The sequence below is a fragment of the Triticum aestivum genome, chromosome 5A (assembly GCF_018294505.1).
Source record: "Triticum aestivum cultivar Chinese Spring chromosome 5A, IWGSC CS RefSeq v2.1, whole genome shotgun sequence".
Lineage (NCBI taxonomy): Eukaryota > Viridiplantae > Streptophyta > Magnoliopsida > Poales > Poaceae > Triticum > Triticum aestivum.
Window position 1 is genome coordinate 591926292 of NC_057806.1, and position 21824 is coordinate 591948115.

At 44.1% G+C, this 21824-nt stretch overlaps 1 long non-coding RNA gene and 1 pseudogene across 6 annotated transcripts; one reads left to right on the forward strand and one right to left on the reverse strand.

The window, feature by feature from the left end:
* Positions 1-2316: 2316 nt before the first annotated feature.
* On the reverse strand, positions 2317-5483 carry LOC123105078 (uncharacterized). 6 transcript variants are annotated; one of them, XR_006450677.1, is made up of 7 exons: positions 5020-5483; positions 4866-4925; positions 4420-4780; positions 4267-4330; positions 3058-4181; positions 2786-2927; positions 2359-2420 (listed from the first exon to the last, which is right to left on the reverse strand). It is a non-coding gene; the product is annotated as an uncharacterized lncRNA (long non-coding RNA). The 6 variants fall into 6 exon arrangements; XR_006450676.1 differs by having other exon boundaries at positions 4866-4934; XR_006450675.1 differs by having other exon boundaries at positions 4420-4925.
* A 6171-nt stretch (positions 5484-11654) lies between these two features.
* The window catches only part of LOC123101599 (UDP-glycosyltransferase 83A1-like), an 11797-nt pseudogene continuing 1627 nt past the window's right edge, over positions 11655-21824 (forward strand).

The window sequence follows — 21824 nt, forward strand, 5'->3', positions numbered from 1 at the left end:
GAAATCAGAACTGAGAGAACAATGTTACTGGAGTTACGACCCTATGGAAAGAGAGGCTGCAAAGATATACACACCACCAATATACGCCAAATTTGTGGAAGAGATGAAAAAACCACAGCTTACAGAGTTGAGGTCGTTATTGCTGCTGGTGAAACAAGAACATTTCCGGTGACAAGGCGGTGCGAATACCAGGACACAGAGTTTTCAAAGACGATATACACTGTGTCAATATCACCTGATGATGTCTATCACTGCTCATGTTCCAAGTTCAGTCGGGACGGTTTGCATTGTTGCCACGTCCTAGCGGTAGCAAGACACATTGGGTTGAGTAGCCTCCCTGAAAGCTTTATAAATCCTAGGTGGACAGTAGGTGCAGGGCATGTGTTGGCTATGATGACGGATGGAAATGTTGGTCAAAATGGATGGAGAACACACTTGACAGTCAGGCATTCTATAGTCATGAGCCAGGTGTCCGACGCATTGTCAAACGAATGCACGGACGACAGGTCGTATGACCTGTTCGTGGAAGGAATCGGTGAGGCAATAAACAAAGTCAGGTTAGACAAGCGGCTCCACCAAGAACAACAACTCTCAGGTGGGAAGCGACAGTGTATTGATGATCATCAGCAGCTGAATGTTGATGCCAGGCAGGAGGGGGATGGCGACCTACACATCCCTACGCAATTGCATTAAAACATTATGTCTACAATCAGTGCGTCTAGCATGGGTGGTGTTGAGGTCCATCAAACATTTGATTTGAGAGACCCCCCGTTGTCACGCACAAAAGGTTTCAACCTTGGTGATAGGCCAAAGACCATGTATGAAAAAGTTTCTGATAAGCTTAAGAAACAAAAAGCAGTAAGGAAGTGTTCCAAGTGCAGACCGCCAGGCCATAAAAAGCCATAATGCCCCCAAAATAACCCGGTAATGCTTAAATTTTCTGGACTAGCTGTGTTAATCTTATAAGATTTATTATGACTATCATATTTTCTTATATAGAAGAAGGAACTAATTCCCTTTATCTGTCCTGATGACCCACAAGTATAGGGGATCTATCGTAGCCCTTTTGATAAGTAAGAGCGTCAAACCCAACGAGGAGCAGAAGGAAATGATAAGCGGTTTTCAGCAAGGTATTCTCTGCAATTACTGAAATAAGTGGTAACAGATAGTTTTGTGATAGGATAAATTGTAACGAGCAACAAGTAACAAAAGTAAACAAAGTGCAGCAAGGTGGCCCAATCCTTTTGTAGCAAAGGAAAAGCTGAAACAAACTCTTATAATAGGAAAAGCGCTCCCGAGGATACATGGGAATATCGTCAAGCTAGTTTTCATCACGTTCATATGATTCACGTTCGATACTTTGATAATTTGATATGTGGGTGGACCGGTGCTTGGGTGCTATTCTTACTTGAACAAGCATCCCACTTATGATTAACCTCTATTGCAAGCATCCACAACTACAACAAAAGTATTAAGTTAAACCTAACCATAGCATGAAACATATGGATCCAAATCAGCCCCTTACGAAACAACGCATAAACTAGGGTTTAAGCTTCTGTCACTCTAGCAACCCATCATCTACTTATTACTTCTCAATGCCTTCCTCTATGCCCAAATAATAGTGAAGTGTTATGTAGTCAACGTTCACATAACACCACTAAAGGCTAGGCAACATACATCTTATCAAAATATCAAACGAATATCAAATTCACATGATTACTCATAGCAAGACTTCTTCCTTGTTCTCAGGAACGAACGTAATTACTCCCAAAGCATATTCATGTTCATAATCAAAGGGGTAATAATATGCATATAGGATCTGAACATATGATCTTCCACCAAATAAACCAACTAGCATCAACTACCAGGATTAATCAACACTACTAGCAACCTACTAGCACCAATCCCGGACTTTGAGACAAGAATTGAATACAAAAGATGAACTAGGGTTTGGAGATGAGATGGTGCTGGTGAAGATGTTGATGGAGATTGCCCTCTCCCGATGAGAGGAGCGTTGGTGATGACGATGGTGATGATTTCCCTCTCCCGGAGGGAAGTTTTCCCGGCAGACCAGCTCTGCCAGAGCTCTAGATTGGATCCGCGAAGGTTCCGCCTCGTGGCGGCGGAGTATCGTCCTGAAAAGTTCCTCTTCATTTTTTTTCTCATCAAAAGACCTCATATAGAAGAAGATGGGCGTCGGAAAGCCACCAGGGGGCCCACAAGGTAGGGGGCGCGCCCCCCACCCTCGTGAGCAAGGTGTGGGTCCCCTGGCCTTCATCTTTGACGAGGATTTTTCTTTATTTATTTTAAGACGTTCCGTGGAGTTTCAGGACTTTTAGAGTTGCGCAGAATAGGTCTAATATTTGCTCCTTTTCCATACCAGAATTCCAGCTGCCGGCATTCTCCCACCTTATGTAAACCTTGTAAAATAAGAAATAATAGTCATAAGTATTGTGACATAAAGTGAAATAACAGTCTATAATGCAATAAATATTGATATAAAAGCATGATGCAAAATGGACGTATCATGTCCTCCAAAAATAGGCGACATAACGAGGCGCCGTGGGCTGGACCAGAGCTACAAGATGCATAGGATGCTACGGGAAAAAGGATGCAATTATCTTATTGTGGCACATTTGTTTTTTTGCATGGTGGGCGCAGAGAAAAACGATGAGCATTTTTACTTGTGTGTACGTTACTGAACCTGATACTAGCATGAAGAACAGTGGACAAAAAAAGAAGTATCTTGTAAGGCCTGTGTTGTTGTTTTAGTGTGAAAGACTACCTTTGTGGAGCTTTTAATGGATGTTTTTCATCTTACTTATCCCTGGATAGGTTAGATTCTCTATGGAGATATGTCAACCTGAATACCATCGCTGTTGTTCTGTTGTTCTTGTTGTCTGAAAATCAATTTCTCTTTTCTCTTCCTACACAAAAGCACAATAAAAAATTAGGGGTAGCGAGAAAATGAGTTGTTCCTTTATGCTAAAAAGGAGGTAAACTGATGTAAAATAAGGGCAGCTGCTGATTTCTTTGAACAATGGTCAAAAGGAGTACCAGGAATAATGACAGCTGCTAAAAGGAGGTAAACTGATGTAAAATAACTCAGCTCCGGAAGGACTAATCTGAAGCTGAGTTCTGTCTTGTGGGTCTGTTTCAACTCCGACCTGCAAAATGGTCAAAAGGAGTAGCAAGCACCAGATTAGAAACCTAAAATTTATAACTAAACAAAATCCTAATTTATGACAAAATTGAAGATGACACCACAAGTACTAAAATGGGACAGAGATCATTATAAAAAATAAATTATGGTGGGTAACAGAGATCATTCAGCACACCAATGTCTCGTCAAAAATTAGCTAAGAATTCTTCTAGCTTAATGCTCAATGTATACACAGACTGCTCTATCTCTGTTATTTGAACAATGTTCAGAGCTCAATTTCTTTCAACAATGTTCAGAATTCATACAATAATTTGCTACAGAAAAACAAATGTTCTCCAAAGAATTAGCTCATTCTCTGAAACAATGGCAGCTGCTGATTTTCCTTGCATAGTATTTAGTATTAATAGAATAATTTGCTACAGAAAAACAAAACAATGTTCAGAGAATTAGTACATTCTTGAAGAATGGCAGCTGCTGATTTTCCTTGCATAGTGTTCAGTACTAATAGAATAACTTGCTACAGAAAAACAAAATAATGTTCAGAGAATTACTACATTCTTGAACAAAGGCAGCTGCTGATTTCTCTGAATAGTGTTTAGAATTTCATCCAAAAAAGATTCTTCAACCAAATAAAATTACCCAAGCAAGCAAAATTTGAAAACTTTTGAACGTTACAGGATTAGATATAATATTTAACGATATAATGCAACGTTTGAAAAAAAATAAGTTTTGTCTAATTGTCATGATTTTTTAAAATTTCAAAGAAAACCATGCATCATACATTCATCCATCCAATTCTAGCACAAGTAAAATCATTTTCATTTTTGCCTAATTAACAAAACAAACATCTCTCTCAGACTAAAAAAAGGTACAGGTGCTGCCGATGCCTCCTAAGTAGCAAGGTAGGCAGGCAGGCATGCAAAAAACAACATCACTTGAAGCAAACTTTCAAGGATCCCATCTTCCATCTTCTCCTTCCGTCGTCCTTGCAATGTCGGGGTCGTCGTCTACGATGCCACTGTAATATCATGTCATGGACAAAAAACAAATCAGAGACATATTACATTTCAAACGAACCCACCAGCTCTGTATGCGGCACTTACTGTATGTTGAAGTGTCAATCTGCTCATGCAGCTCCTTGATGTCCACCTCAAACCGTTCTTGCACCTTCATTCATAAAACAATCTTCTTGTTACTCCACTTGATCAAAATCAGGTATACCAAAAAAACAGAGTCAGACAGACAGATAGACCTACTTGGTTAAGAACATCTGAGTCCGAGGCTGGCGAAACAAAAGTTATGGTGAGCCCCTTGGTGCCGAAACGCCCAGCCCTTCCACGAAAAATGTCATGGTTTCAGATATGCAATTAGGGATTTCCTAATTCCCATCTCCATAACCAGTTCTAATACTTGTATAGATTTTTGCAAAGATGCGCTCCCGAACACTGCTACGTGGTGCTCTGCCGTCAACGAAAGACGAGACTGAGGCGGATGAGTTGCTGTCGAAAAATCGGAGTTTTGCGAATCTGCTTTTCTGAGCACAGAGCCACCAAGGAGGCCTGCTTTTCTTCAGTCTTGAGGTCCACATTTCTTCTATTTTCTTGCCCAGCATCCTCACTGGATTAGTCCATACAAAAAAAAACTAAATAATCTTCTTCCTCCTCATGCTGAAAACGAGCAAGTTGTGCCTGACGGGCACTACCTAACCATGCTGGCTTCATTAGAACAGAGCTGCCAAAAATTGAGATCCATGTTCTGCTCCCTGTCAAATCTGGGTGTACATGAGCTCAGACACGATGGCCGCCGTCAGCTATTGACTCATCCGAAGGAAGGAGGAGGGGGGAGATGGGTGCTACCGGGGCATCCTCGGAGGCGACGCAGACGCCATTGGGAAGCTTGGTGCTGCGGGTGGGGACGCACGGCGGGAGGTCGAGCCCGGGGAGGAGACGCAGGAGCAAGGCGGAGCACACGCCGGAGAGCCACCACCTCGTCGTATTGGCCGCTGCTGCCCTTGGACATCACGGTGCTCGTGCGGGCGCGGCGCCTCGCCGTATTGGCTGCTGCCACCCTTGGACCTCGCTGCGCCCGTGCAGCCGCGGAGCCGCGCCGTATTGGCTGCTGCCGCCCTTGGACCTCGCGGCGCCCGTGCAGCCGCGGAGCCTCGCCGTATTGGCCGCTGCCGCGAGGGAGGAGCCGATAGCGAGGAGGGGGAGGAGCCGTGGAGGAGTAGGAGTGGATCTCTGCTGAGAAAAGGAGTAGGGAGACGGCGAGTCAGCGACCACAGCGTTCGGGGAGATAGGCGAAAGCGAAAGGGGAATAGGAGGCCACGCGGGTGGGTGGGCTTTTCCAAATACGGAAAACGATCTAGAAAAGGAAAGGGAACACGAGACACGTCGCGCGGTCGGAATCGATCGTTCCCGCGATCGATCGCTAAGAGTCGTTTCGACACGCGCGAGAGGCCAAAGCACAAACGGATAGGTCGTCCTTTTTTATTCTGATCATAGTCGTACGGTCTATGACTAGTCTGATGGATGCAAATCATCAGTAGTCTCATGCCGAGTGATGTCCGAACTTTTCTATGACACACGACAAACAAGTGCCAAGTTGCATGGCCGTTTGCATTTGACGGCTCCGTCACGTACCGTTTGCGCTTGGTGGCTATGGGTAGAGGAAGGCTTTATAGATAGATGTAGGGTGGTTAGTTGATGTTTCCGGATATTTCTGCAGAATTCTATCATGGTAACAAATCAAAGACAACACCGGAAACAATTACACATGTTTGCACGTGCCGTCTAATCTGACCGCTTGCTGTTTGGGACAGGTTCTACCACCTTGCAAAACACATGCTAAATATCTACACAGCGCCCTCCTCAAACTACACGCGTCATTTTTATAGCAGCGGTAAATAAAAGTTCGAAAAAAAACAGGAAAAGAGAACCCTTACGGGCCTAGTATTCTGGTTATAATCATACATACTCTAGGCATTAAGAATCAATTATAATGTTTCCAGTTATTTGTTTGTGCAGTTTTAACATGGTATCTCTTACCTCCTCTTTTCACATGAGAGGTAAGAGTATAAAATAGATCTTAGCCGTTGATCTTACGAATTAGTGCCTTGATTAACTCTTACCTTCTTACCTCACATGTAAAAAGAGGGGTAAGAGGCCGGAAAATGCCATCGGAGGCCGAGCTCCAGTGAGCTCGTTATCAATTTTTATTTTTCTGGAGCACGAAAAATTCCAAATTTATTTTTTGAACACACATGCACATGTATACTATGTATATGCAAAATTTCACAGTATTATACGTTTACATGTGGCCTACAGGAAAAAGACAAATACACATTTTTTAATGGGCCTTTTATTTTTGTTATTGGGCCAGAAATTTGTTATTTTTGTACAGCCTACAAATCACAACATTTTTCGACGAAATTTAACACGTTCTTGCGGAATACATATAAGTTTTCATGATATTTTTTTCAGATTTTTTTGGAACTTTTAAATATGCTTTTTGATTTTTTTCAAAATACCGAGCTCACTGGAGCTCGGCCTCCAAAAATCCGCACTCGGTAAGAGGCACCATGCTAAAATTTGTCTTGTGCTTTTGTAGACATGAAGAGAAAGAGAGCTGAATCCATTCATATTTTTTTAAACCACCATGGCTTCAGGAGAGAGCCGAATGAGATTAGTTAGTGTCTTAACAAATTATAGAAGTATAATCCTAGCTAAGGCTAAAAAATTCCATTGATGCCATGAGGTAAGCAAAACATATCTAATTTCAAACCTTTAGAATTTGTTAATACATCATATCTAATAATTATTCACCGTTGATTGCATCAAGTAGTTAATGTTTCAAGCATGTCCCTTTAGCGGAAAGAGTGAATATGAGGATTCCAAGAACCAAGGTAATAGCCAGACCATAATTTAAATGATATGCAAGCTCTTAATCAAAAAAATATGCCACTAATCTACATCTCTTGTGTCATTGTTCTTTTTATTAGTGCTCAAATTTGCTATCTTTTTTTTCCTCTTATAAGAAATTAGTGGCAAGCGGAAAAGAATTCTCTTGTGTCATTGTACTCGCCCTCCCCCACCCACCTATGGTCAAATCATGGCTCTGTCCCCGTGTCTAGTGTATACTGTCTACTGTACTTTGTAATGTCTATTGCTTGTTGATGTTACTGCTTTGTTCACACATTCTATTATATTTTGTCTTTATTACATGTCACTAGCAAAAGAGCCCTGTGTTGCAACGGGAGAGAAAACATAACACAAGCTCTTAACCCAACAACCATCACTCAAGACCACAATAGGTCCATCTCCTTTATTTTTGTGAGGCATCATATTTGTGTTGCCGCTTATCCCCCTCGCCGGTGATGGCCTCGGTGTTCACACAAAACAACAAAAAAACGTGTTTGAATATGGTTAATCCTAAGGCGTCTCTCTCTCCCTCTCCCTTTATCTCTCTCTCCCCCCCCCTCTCTCTCTCGCTTTCTCTCACTCTCGCGATGAGAAATCTATTATTTTCCCCTGCGACATTTTTCAGAGGTATGCATGTGTAGTTATCGATGTTTTCTTTTCCCTATATGGTTATAGTGAGGTGTTTATTTGTAATCCGGATCGCCGCCGGTACAAAAGAAAAACGGATCTTGCGCTATAAATTATAAGTTTTCTACCAAAACAATATTTTAAAAATATTTAACAGGTAAAATTAACATCATATTTAGATTCCACACATTTTTTAAAAAAATTCATATATAATATGTTAAAATCGAAGTTACGGTTTAAAAGATACAGATAATTTAGAAAATCATTTGTTTGATTTAAATATATTCCAAAATAATATTTAAAATTACTTAACAGGTAAAAATAATCTCATATTCATATTCTAAATATTTTTCTAATCAAATTTCATATATAACATGTTCAAATCGAAGTTACGGTTTAAAAGATATGGATGATTTAAAAAAGCATTTGTTTGACTTCAATATGATCCGCGGATGAATTACCTAAAACATCGGAGGAGGGGGGGTTGAAAAATGTAAAATAACACTTCGGATGTGACTTAAATCCGGACGGCGGTTGATTTCAAGAAAATACAGGGACTTTTATGTAAAATACGGAAAAAATGATTTGTTTTAAAACAGGATTGCGGGTTAAATTCTCTGAAATAGAGATACTTTTTTGAAAAATGCCATGACGGACGACCAGAAACCCAATTTGCTTTATTATTAGGTAAAGATAAAGATAAAGAGGTAAAGATTTCATTAATTATTTATATATACTCATCGTATTGTTGTATTGCTGTTGTTAGAAATTGTCGTATCCCATATCGTCGTACTCGTATCGCTGTATCAGTGCTTCATAGTTGTGGACACACCGGCACGTCTCGAGGTCCTAGACCCTGATGCTGTCATTCACCACGCCCCTTGCATTAGCGATGTCTCGAGAGCGCGGCTTCGACTCGAGGCCACCCCCAGCAAGCTACACAGTTGCGTGGAGCCACCTCAATCTCCTCCTCATTAGCACCTCGCAGCAAGAAGACGTCGGCTCCCGAAGACCAACTCTCTTCCTCGATCCTCGAGTTCTGTGTGGATTGTTCGACATATTTTCTAGGCATCGTCCATCAATGATGTTGGGTTGCTTGTTCGTTGTCGAGTTCCAATCTCAGCATCGCTACGCGGCGGATCAGTGTGACGATTGGCATGTTGAGGCAGAACCAACTTTGCTAAAAAAATATGTAGGGAACATCTAGATGTGCTCTAAGTATTGCATGTCTAGATGTGCTCTAAGTATTGCACATCTAAGTGACTGAATCTAATATAAAAAAGAGAAAAAAAGAAAAAAAAATACCCACAAGAATCTCCATGTACAATCAATGACAGGAGGGGGGGGGGGCAAGGCCCCCTGCCTATCCATTTATTAGTGTTGATGTTAGGTTCCAAAATTATATTTCTATAATTTATTTGCACCTTATTTGAGATAGCTACCATCAATATTTCTAGTGATTTTTCTTTCAACTTGAAGTTTATGTTTTGTTGAATTCCTCATCTTGATCTATTAAATCTGTATTTTCTGGCCTTTAATTAGTGATGTGAAACAATTAAAGGCCAAGAGTGATGATCTGGCAAAGATGGGGTAGGCCAAGTCACTGGGCGAATCAACATTGGCCCATACCATGTACCGTTGTGTGACTCAGATTCACATTGATCATCTCCCAGCAAGAAAAATAAATGTCATACACACATACACGCACTCTAACCTATCACCAACTAAGTGTGGCCCAAACCTCCGGCGTTTGCATTATTGGTCGTACACAACTAACTTACAAGATGAACCTACATCATAAGAACATCCAGAATCAAGTTTATGGATGTGTTCTTTTAATAGGCAATGCATGGGCACATTTACTAGTCAATCAAAACACAGATTCGGTTGTTTGAATATTTTGTTTCTTCACTGGACGTTCTAGTGCCACATCCGTGCAACCTGACGTCCGGTCGGGTGCCTGACGTGCAGGCCGTTGTGTTTGCCGGCGCCGGCTGCATACCGTGTCGCTGGCTGCTAGCGGTAACGAACCAAGGCTTGATTAGCTTCCGGGAACACGGCTCCGGCGAGCGGCAGAGCAGCGCGACCGACTCGCCGCAACTGGGTGGCCCTCGCGCGATGCGCATGACGCACGTTTCGCCACGCACGCACACCGGGGTTGCTGCCTTCGGTACTAAACACTTCTAACAAACTGGCACCCTTCAGTCAAACATACAAGCATGTGGGTTTCTCAAGTATTATTAACCATCCATCTCTTAAGGTAATATCAGCACACACGAATGATATACCTGCACTGACCAAGTCACTCAAGTGTATGTAGCTAGTGGCAGAGCAAAGCTATATATAGGAGCCTGCACTAAAGAGTGCCACCCCAACAAGAGCGGCTACATCGTCCCCAGCTACGACCAGAAACCTAGCCGACGATCCCAAGCAGGGGAACCTCGCAACTTTCACTATCACGAAAGTGTCCACGATGCTGATGACGCACGCAAACGACACAGTGCAGAAGACGACCCTTGTGAACATGAGCCCACGGCACCATTTCACCGGTATATATCGCATATCATGGAAATCATTATAAAATAAAGGCATGAACATCAAAGTTATATTTTAATTCACAAATAGTCTTAATATGCCATGTATATGTAATTATATAATAGGAATAATAAGTATAAGATACACTCACTCAATATTAAACAACTATTGAATAAATACAGCATGGAGCCCCCTCCCTATCCATTTATTAGTGTTGATGTTAGGTTCTAATATTATACTCCCTCCGTTTCGAATTACTTGTCGCAGATATGGATGTATCTACATGTATTCTAGTTCTAGATACATCCATTTCTGCGACGAGTAATTTGGAACGGAGGGAATATTTCTTATTTGAGATGGACCCGTGGCCGTAACTTTTACCATGGCCTAGGGCTGACCCTAATGACGAAGCAGATCTAGTAGCGCTAATGGCATAACAAAGCGTGCAGTCATCCCTAGCTATGACAAGAACCTAGCCACCATCGCAATCAAGGGAACCTAGCAACCCTCACAAATATGAAAGAGTAACAATGTTGACGCGGCACACGAATGACAAAAAGCAGAAGACGATGTTGGCCAAGTGCAGTGGCGGCACCATTTGCCTTTGGATGGTGGCAACTTGTCCACCCTCTTCCTGCTGTCGAGGATCCACATGAGGAGCATGACGTTGCACGCCTGGATGGCGCATGATATCATGGCCACGAAGCAGGACAAGTACAGTGTGTTGTAGACAGGCCTGCCAGTGATGCACATGACCAGCATCACGTAGGTCGATGCCGGTGGTGGGTACATGACATGATGTCACCGAAGAAGGCCACCAGCCACAACACATGGCTGCCCACCGCAACAAAGCTCCTTGAGCCAACACACAAATCATTTGCATTCGAGTGATTAGTTGCGGTTGCGGGTACGAAATTCGGCTACAATAATCAATTCGAGTTACATCTCTTATTTATTTTGTAGGTCACTGACAATGGAACAATGAGATCGTTGTTCCACACCATAGCGACGTGCTCGTTGCTTGATCTTGGTGCGAATTGAATTCGTGGACTCGCGAAACCTACGTTTCCACCCCGCACGGGAGATGCTCCTGTCTATATCCAATATGATAGAGACAACAACCTGGTCCACACTCCACTCCACAACTTCATAAAAATTTATCAACAGGATCATATGAGTCATTACCCAGATAACCTATTATTTGGAAGAGACAAACATGTGGTCTGTTGAGTATAAATGTGCTGATGCAATCCCTGGTGCAAGATCAATTGGTCTGGCAGACCCTTATATGCACATGTGTGGGCATATATATATACCAGACTATCGCCTTGTCATCCTCGTCCACGGGGAGAGTGACACATTTTGCTCTTGCAAATTTGCCATACTCCATTCTAGCGCGAACAACCACAATGGCTGCTGCTGCTCATCTAGCTGCTCAGCCTCGTGTCATGGTGCTACCCTTTCTTGCGCAGCGTCACGTCATCCCGCTCATGGAGCTGTCCCGGAAGCTCGTCGAGCACGGCTTGGAGATCGACTTCGTGAACACCGAGTTCAACCACGGCCACGTCCTCCAAGCCTTGGCAGAGGACGGAGCAATCCCAGGAGGAGTTCACACGCTCTCCGTTCCCAACGGCCTGGGGCCTGCCGACGACCACACGGACATCGACGTGCTGGTCAAGGGACTGCCGGCCGCCATGTCCGGCCACCTTGAGGAGATGATCAGGTCTAGGAAGACGAAGTGGATGATAGCGGTGAAGGAAATATGCCATAGAGGCAATAATAAAATTATTATATATTTCTTTATATATCATGATAAAAGTTTATTATTCATGCTAGAATTGTATTAACCGGAAACATAATACATGTGTGAATACATAGACAAACAGAGTGTCACTAGTATGCCTCTACTAGACTAGCTTGTTAATCAAAGATGGTTATGTTTCCTAACCATGGACAAAGAGTTGTCATTTGATTAACAGGATCACATCATTAGATGAATGATTTGATTGACATGACCCATTCCATTAGCTTAGCACCCGATCGTTTAGTATATTGCTATTGCTTTCTTCATAACTTATACATGTTCCTATGACTATGAGATTATGCAACTACCGTTTGCCGGAGGAACACTTTGTGTGCTACCAAACGTCACAACGTAACTGGGTGATTATAAAGGAGCTCTATAGGTGTCTCCAAAGGTACATGTTGGGTTGACGTATTTCGAGATTAGGATTTGTCACTCCGATTGTCGGAGAGGTATCTCTGGGCCCTCTCGGTAATGCACATCACTTAAGCCTTGCAAGCATTGCAACTAATGAGTTAGTTGCGGGATGATGTATTACGGAACGAGTAAAGAGACTTGCCGGTAACAAGATTGAACTAGGTATGGGATACCAACGATCGAATCTCGGGCAAGTAACATACCGATGACAAAGGGAACAACGTATGTTGTTATGCGGTCTGACCGATAAAAGATCTCCGTAGAATATGTAGGAGCCAATATGAGCATCCAGGTTCTGCTATTGGTTATTGACCGGAGACGTGTCTCGGTCATGTCTACATTATTCTCGAACCCGTAGGGTCCGCACGCTTAAGGTTACGATGACAGTTATATTATGAGTTTATGCATTTTGATGTACCGAAGGTTGTTCGGAGTCCCGGATGTGATCACGGACATGACGAGGAGTCTTGAAATGGCCGAGACATAAAGATTGATATATTGAAAGCCTATGTTTGGATATCGGAAGTGTTCCGGGTGAAATCGGGATTTTACCGGAGTACCGGGAGGTTACCGGAACCCCCCGGGAGGTATATGGGCCTTAGTGGGCCTTAGTGGAAGAGAGGAGAGGTGGCCAGAGATGGGCCGCGCACCCCTCCCCCCCTTGGTCCGAATTGGACAAGGAGAGGGGGCCGGCCCCCCTTCCTCCTCTCTCTCCTCTTTGCCCCCTCCACGAATCCTATTCCAACTAGGAAAGGGGGGGAGTCCTACTCCCAGAGGGAGTAGGACTCCTCCTGGCGCGCCTCTCCTGGCCGGCCGGCCCCCCTCCCTTGAACCTTTATATACGGAGGCAGGGGCACCCCCTAGAGACACAAGTTGATCCATGTGATCATATTCTTAGCCGTGTGCGGTGCCCCCTTCCACCATAGTCCTCGATAATATTGTAGCGGTGCTTAGGCGAAGCCCTGCGACGGTAGTACATCAAGATCGTCACCACGCCGTCGTGCTGACAAAACTCTTCCCCGACACTTTGCTGGATCGGAGTCCGGGGATCGTCATCGAGTTGAACGTGTGCTAGAACTCGGAGGTGCCGTAGTTTCGGTGCTTGATCGGTCGGGCCGTGGAGACGTACGACTACATCACCAAACGCTTCCGTTGTCGATCTACAAGGGTACGTAGATCATACTCTCCCCTCTCGTTGCTATGCATCACCATGATCTTGCGTGTGCGTAGGAATTTTTTTGAAATTACTACGTTCCCCAACAGTGGCATCCGAGCCTAGGTTTTATATGTTGATGTTATATGCACGAGTAGAACACAAGTGAGTTGTGGGCGATATAAGTCATACTGCTTACCAGCATGTCATACTTTGGTTCGGCGGTATTGTTGGACGAAGCGGCCCGGATCGACATTACGCGTACGCTTACGCGAGACCGGTTCTCCCGACGTGCTTTGCACATAGGTGGCTTGCGGGTGACAGTTTCTCCAACTTTAGTTGAACCGAGTGTGGCTACGCCCGGTCCTTGCGAAGGTTAAAACAGCACCAACTTGACAAACTATCGTTGTGGTTTTGATGCGTAGGTAAGATTGGTTCTTGCTTAAAGCCCGTAGCAGCCACGTAAAACATGCAACAACAAAGTAGAGGACGTCTAACTTGTTTTTGCAGGGCATGTTGTGATGTGATATGGTCAAGACATGATGCTAAATTTTATTGTATGAGATGATCATGTTTTGTAACCGAGTTATCGGCAACTGGCAGGAGTCATATGGTTGTCGCTTTATTGTATGCAATGCAATCGCGCTGTAATGCTTTTCTTTATCACTAAGTGGCAGCGATAGTCGTGGAAGCATAAGATTGGCGAGACGACAACGATAGTACGATGGAGATCAAGGTGTCGCGCCGGTGACGATGGTGATCACGACGGTGCTTCGGAGATGGAGATCACAAGCACAAGATGATGATGGCCATATCATATCACTTATATTGATTGCATGTGATGTTTATCTTTTATGCATCTTATCTTGCTTTGATTGACGGTAGCATTATAAGATGATCTCTCACTAAATTTCAAGATAAAAGTGTTCTCCCTGAGTATGCACCGTTGCCAAAGTTCATCGTGCCCAGACACCACGTGATGATCGGGTGTGATAAGCTCTACGTCCATCTACAACGGGTGCAAGCCAGTTTTGCACACACAGAATACTCAGGTTAAACTTGACGAGCCTAGCATATGCAGATATGGCCTCGGAACACTGAGATCGAAAGATCGCGCGTGAATCATATAGTAGATATGATCAACATAGCGATGTTCACCATTGAAAACTACTCCATTTCACATGATGATCGGTTATGGTTTAGTTGATTTGGATCACGTGATCACTTAGATGATTAGAGGGATGTCTATCTAAGTGGGAGTTTAAGTAATATGATTAATTGAACCTAAATTTATCATGAACTTAGTACCTGATAGTATCTTGCTTGTTTATGTATGATTGTAGATAAATGGCCCGTGCTGTTGTTCCATTAAATTTTAATGCGTTCCTTGAGAAAGCAAAGTTGAAAGATGATGGTAGCTTGAGGATTATCCTCATTCCTGCACAGAAGAATTACATCTTGGAAGCACCGCTAGGTGCCAGGCCTGCTGCTGGAGCAACACCAGATGTTGTGAACGTCTGGCAGAGCAAAGCTGATGACTACTCGATAGTTCAGTGTGCCATGCTTTACGGCTTAGAATCGAGACTTCAATGACGTTTTGAACATCATGGAGCATATGAGATGTACCAGGAGTTGAAGTTAATATTTCAAGCAAATGCCCAGATTGAGAGACATGAAGTCTCCAATAAATTCTATAGCTGCAAGATGGAGGAGAACAGTTCTGTCAGTGAGCATATACTCAAAATGTCTGGGTATAATAATCACTTGATTCAGATGGGAGTTAATCTTCTAGATCATTGCATCATTGACAGAATTCTCCAATCACTGCCACCAAGCTACAAGTGCTTTGTGATGAACTATAATATGCAAGGGATGAATAAGACTATTCCCGAGCTCTTCGCAATGCTGAAAGCTGCGGAGGTAGAAATCAAGAAGGAGCATCAAGTGTTGATGGTCAACAAGGCCACTAGTTTCAAGAAAAAGGGCAAAGGGAAGAAGAAGGGGAACTTCAAGAAGAAAAGCAAGCAAGTTGCTGATCAGGAGAAGAAACCCAAATCTGGACCTAAGCCTGAAACTAAGTGCTTCTACTGCAAGCAGACGGGTCAGTGGAAGCGGAACTGCCCCAAGTATTTGGCGGATAAGAAGGATGGCAAGGTGAACAAAGGTATATGTGATATACATGTTATTGATGTGTACCTTACTAGAGCTCGTAGTAGCACCTGTGTATTTGATACTGGTTCTGTTGCTAATATTTGCAACTCGAAACAGGGACTACGGATTAAGTGAACACTGGCAAAGGACGAGGTGACGATGCGCGTGGGAAATGGTTCTAAAGTCGATGTGATCGCGGTCGGCACGCTACCTCTACATCTACCTTTGGGATTAATATTAGACCTAAATAATTGTTATTTGGTGCCAGCATTGAGCATGAACATTATATCTGGATATTGTTTAATGCGAGACGGTTATTCATTTAAATCAGAGAATAATGGTTGTTCTGTTTATATGAGTAATATCTTTTATGGTCATGCACCTTTGAAGAGTGGTCTATTTTTGATGAATCTCGATAGTAGTAACACACATATTCATAATGTTGAAGCCAAAAGATGCAGAGTTGATAATGATAGTGCAACTTATTTGTGGCACTGCCGTTTAGGTCATATCGGTGTAAAGAGCATGAAGAAACTCCATACCGATGGACTTTTGGAACCTCTTGATTATGAATCACTTGGTACTTGCGAACCGTGCCTTATGGGAAAGATGACTAAAACACCGTTCTCCGGTACAATGGAGAGAGCAACAGATTTGTTAGAAATCATACATACAGATGTATGTGGTCCGATGAATGTTGAGGCTCGTGGCGGATATCGTTATTTTCTCACCTTCACAGATGATTTAAGCAGATATGGATATATCTACTTAATGAAGCATAAGTCTGAAACATTTGAAAAGTTCAAAGAATTTCAGAGTGAAGTTGAAAATCATCGTAACAAGAAAATAAAGTTTCTGCGATCTGATCGTGGAGGAGAATATTTGAGTTACGAGTTTGGTCTACATCTGAAACAATGCGGAATAGTTTCGCAACTCACGCCACCCGGAACACCTCAGCGTAATGGTGTGTCCGAACGTCGTAATCGTACTTTACTTGATGTGGTGCGATCTATGATGTCTCTTACAAATTTACCGCTATCATTTTGGGGTTATGCTTTAGAGACGGTCGCATTCACGTTAAATAGGGCACCATCAAAATCCGTTGAGACGACACCTTATGAACTGTGGTTTGGCAAGAAACCAAAGTTGTTGTTTCTTAAAGTTTGGGGCTGCGATGCTTATGTGAAAAAGCTTCAACCTGATAAGCTCGAACCCAAATCAGAGAAATGTGTCTTCATAGGATACCCAAAGGAGACTGTTGGGTACACCTTCTATCACAGATCCGAAGGCAAGACATTCGTTGCTAAGAATGTATCCTTTATAGAGAAGGAGTTTCTCTCGAAAGAAGTGAGTGGGAGGAAAGTAGAACTTGACGAGGTAACTGTACCTGCTCCCTTATTGGAAAGTAGTACATCACAGAAAACTGTTTCTGTGACACCTGCACCAATTAGTGAGAAAGCTAATGATAATGATCATGAAACTTCAGAACAAGATACTACTGAACCTTGTAGATCAACCAGAGTGAGATCCGCACCAGAGTGGTACGGTAATCCTGTTCTGGAAATCATGCTACTAGATCATGATGAACCTACGAACTATGAAGAAGCGATGGTGAGCCCAGATTCCGTAAAATGGCTTGAAGCCATGAAATCTGAGATGGGATCCATGTATGAGAACAAAGTATGGACTTTGGTTGACTTGCCCGATGATCGGCAAGCAATTGAGAATAAATGGATCTTCAAGAAGAAGACTGACGCTGATGGTAATATTACTGTCTACAAAGCTCGACTTGTTGCAAAAGGTTTTCGACAAGTTCAAGGGGTTGACTACGATGAGACCTTCTCACCCGTAGCGATGCTTAAGTCTGTCCGAATCATGTTAGAAATTGCCGCAATTTATGATTATGAAATTTGGCAGATGGATGTCAAAACTGCATTCCTGAATGGATTTCTGGAAGAAGAGTTGTATATGATGCAACCGGAAGGTTTTGTCGATCCAAAGGGAGCTAACAAAGTGTGCAAGCTCCAGCGATCCATTTATGGACTGGTGCAAGCCTCTCGGAGTTGGAATAAACGCTTTGATAGTGTGATCAAAGCATTTGGTTTTATACAGACTTTTGGAGAAGCCTGTATTTACAAGAAAGTGAGTGGGAGCTCTGTAGCATTTCTGATATTATATGTGGATGACATATTACTGATTGGAAATGATATAGAATTTTTGGATAGCATAAAGGGATATTTGAATAAGAGTTTTTCAATGAAAGACCTTGGTGAAGCTGCTTACATATTAGGCATAAAGATCTATAGAGATAGATCAAGACGCTTAATTGGACTTTCACAAAGCACATACCTTGACAAGATTTTGAAGAAGTTCAAAATGGATCAAGCAAAGAAAGGGTTCTTGCCTGTGTTACAAGGTGTGAAGTTGAGTTAGACTAAATGCTCGACCACTGCAGAAGATAGAGAGAAAATGAAAGATGTTCCCTATGCGTCAGCCATAGGCTCTATCATGTATGCAGTGCTGTGTACCAGACCTGATGTGTGCCTTGCTATAAGTCTAGCAGGGAGGTACCAAAGTAATCTAGGAGTGGATCACTGGACAGCGGTCAAGAACATCCTGAAGTACCTGAAAAGGACTAAGGATATGTTTCTCGTATATGGAGGTGACAAAGAGCTCATCGTAAACGGTTACGTTGATGCAAGCTTTGACACTGATCCGGACGATTCTAAATCGCAAACCGGATACGTGTTTACATTAAACGGTGGAGCTGTCAGTTGGTGCAGTTCTAAACAGAGCGTCGTGGCGGGATCTACGTGTGAAGCGGAATACATAGCTGCTTCGGAAGCAGCGAATGAAGGAGTCTGGATGAAGGAGTTCATATCCGATCTAGGTGTCATACCTAGTGCATCGGGTCCAATGAAAATCTTTTGTGACAATACTGGTGCAATTGCCTTGGCAAAGGAATCCAGATTTCACAAGAGAACCAAGCACATCAAGAGACGCTTCAATTCCATCCGGGATCTAGTCCAGGTGGGAGACATAGAGATTTGCAAGATACATACGGATCTGAATGTAGCAGACCCGTTGACTAAGCCTCTTCCACGAGCAAAACATGATCAACACCAAGGCTCCATGGGTGTTAGAATCATTACTGTGTAATCTAGATTATTGACTCTAGTGCAAGTGGGAGACTGAAGGAAATATGCCCTAGAGGCAATAATAAAGTTATTATTCATTTCCTTATATATCATGATAAAAGTTTATTATTCATGCTAGAATTGTATTAACCGGAAAGATAATACATGTGTGAATACATAGACAAACAGAGTGTCACTAGTATGCCTCTACTAGACTAGCTTGTTAATCAAATATGGTTATGTTTCCTAACCATGGACAAAGAGTTGTCATTTGATTAACAGGATCACATCATTAGATGAATGATCTGATTGACATGACCCATTCCATTAGCTTAGCACCCGATCGTTTAATATGTTGCTATTGCTTTCTTCGTAACTTATACATGTTCCTATGACTATGAGATTATGCAACTCCCGTTTGCCGGAGGAACACTTTGTGTGCTACCAAACGTCACAACGTAAATGGGTGATTATAAAGGAGCTCTACAGGTGTCTCCAAAGGTACATGTTGGGTTGACGTATTTCGAGATTAGGATTTGTCACTCCGATTGTCGGAGAGGTATCTCCGGGCCCTCTCGGTAATGCACATCACTTAAGCCTTGCAAGCATTGCAACTAATGAGTTAGTTACAGGATGATGTATTACAGAACGAGTAAAGAGACTTGCCGGTAACAAGATTGAACTAGGTATGGGATACCGACGATCGAATCTCGGGCAAGTAACATACCGATGACAAAGGGAACAACATATGTTGTTATGCGGTCTGACCGATAAAAGATCTTCGTAGAATATGTAGGAGCCAATACGATCATCCAGGTTCCGCTATTGGTTATTGACCGGAGACGTGTCTCGGTCATGTCTACATTATTCTCGAACCCGTAGGGTCCGCACGCTTAAGGTTACGATGACAGTTATATTATGAGTTTATGCATTTTGATGTACCGAAGGTTGTTCGGAGTCCCGGATGTGACCACGGACATGACGAGGAGTCTCGAAATGGTCGAGAGATAAAGATTGATATATTGGAAGCCTATGTTTGGATATCGGAAGTGTTCCGGGTGAAATCAGGATTTTACCGGAGTACCGGGAGGTTACCGAAACCCCCCGGGAGGTATATGGGCCTTAGTGGGCCTTAGTGGAAGAGAGGAGAGGTGGCCAGAGATGGGCCGCGCGCCCCTCCCCCCCTTGGTCCGGATTGGACAAGGAGAGGGGGCCGGCCCCCCTTCCTCCTCTCTCTCCTCTTTCCCCCCCTCCACGAATCCTATTCCAACTAGGAAAGGGGGGGAGTCCTACTCCCAGAGGGAGTATGACTCCTCCTGGCGCGCCTCTCCTGGCCGGCCGGCCCCCCTACCTTGAACCTTTATATAAGGAGGCAGGGGCACCCCCTAGAGACACAAGTTGATCCACGTGATCATATTCTTAGCCGTGTGCGGTGCCCCCTTCCACCATAGTCCTCAATAATATTGTAGCGGTGCTTAGGCGAAGCCCTGCGACGGTAGTACATCAAGATTGTCACCACGCCGTCGTGCTGACGAAACTCTTCCCTGACACTTTGCTGGATCGGAGTCCGGGGATCGTCATCGAGCTGAACATGTGCTAGAACTCGGAGGTGCCATAGTTTCGGTGCTTGATCGGTCGGGCCGTGGAGACGTACGACTACATCAACCAAACGCTTCCGTTGTCGATCTACAAGGGTACGTAGATCATACTCTCCCCTCTCATTGCTATGCATCACCATGATCTTGCGTGTGCGTAGGAAATTTTTTGAAATTACTACGTTCCCCAACAAGTGGATGTGTCCATGAGCTGGGCCCCGGAGCTGGCCACCACGGCGGGTGTCCGTGTCGCGTTGTTCTCCACGTATGCTGCAGCCGTGTTCGCGCTCGGGATGAACCTCCCAAAGGTGATAGGGGACAGTGTTGTTGATGAAAGTGGTAAGGGCAAATCAAAATTTCCATTTCCACAGCTGTACTTTTCTTCGTATTTGGAGTTTTGGACATGAACATGGACACCACGTACGCAGGGAACATGAAGAGGCACGAGAGGGTCCAACTGATGCCGCCCACTAACGTGGCAGAGATCCCTTGGGCCAGCCTGGGCAGCACCCTCGAGAGGCGAAGAACCAATATCCAGAACGTCCTCAGGACCAACCAGTTGATACCGCTAACTGAGAAGATCATCTGCAACACCTTCATGGAGATGGAACCTGGCGCTCTGGCTCTGCTCCAAAATGCGCTGCCGCTCAGCCCGCTGGTAGCGCCGACGTCGCGGCCGACCAGACATTTCCTGCCCGAAGACCTAACCTGCCTCGCCTGGCTGGACGCGCAGGCCCCCGGTTCCATCATCTACGTCGCCTTCGGGAGCTCCGGCGTCTTGGATGCGACGCAGTTCCAAGAGCTTGCTGACGGGCTCGCGCTCTCCGACCGACCGTTCCTCTGGGTCGTCAGGCCAAACTTCACCACCGGAGCCACAGAAGGTTGGTTCAACGCGTTCAAGCGCCACGTCGAGGGAAAGGGTCTGATCGTCAGCTGGGCACCGTAGCAACACGTGCTCTCGCACCTGGCCGTCACCTGCTTCATGTCGCACTGTGGGTGGAACTCAACCATGGAAGGCATGCTGCACGGTGTGCCATTCCTCTGCTGGCCATACTTCGCCGACCAGTTCACCAACCAGAGCTACGTCTGCAACGTGTGGGGCACGGCATGAAGCTTTGCCGAGACAAGCGAGGGGTCGTGGCGAAGGAGGAAATCGAGAGCAAGGTGGCGCGGCTGCTCGGTAACGAGGGGTTCAAGGTGAAGGAGGCCACGTGGAAGGACAGGGCGTGTGCGAGCATTGCAGAGGGCGGGTCCGGTAGCAACTATCGTGGTTTGCAGGTTCTTTTTTCTACAACGGTCAGGTCAAACATATTGAATAAATA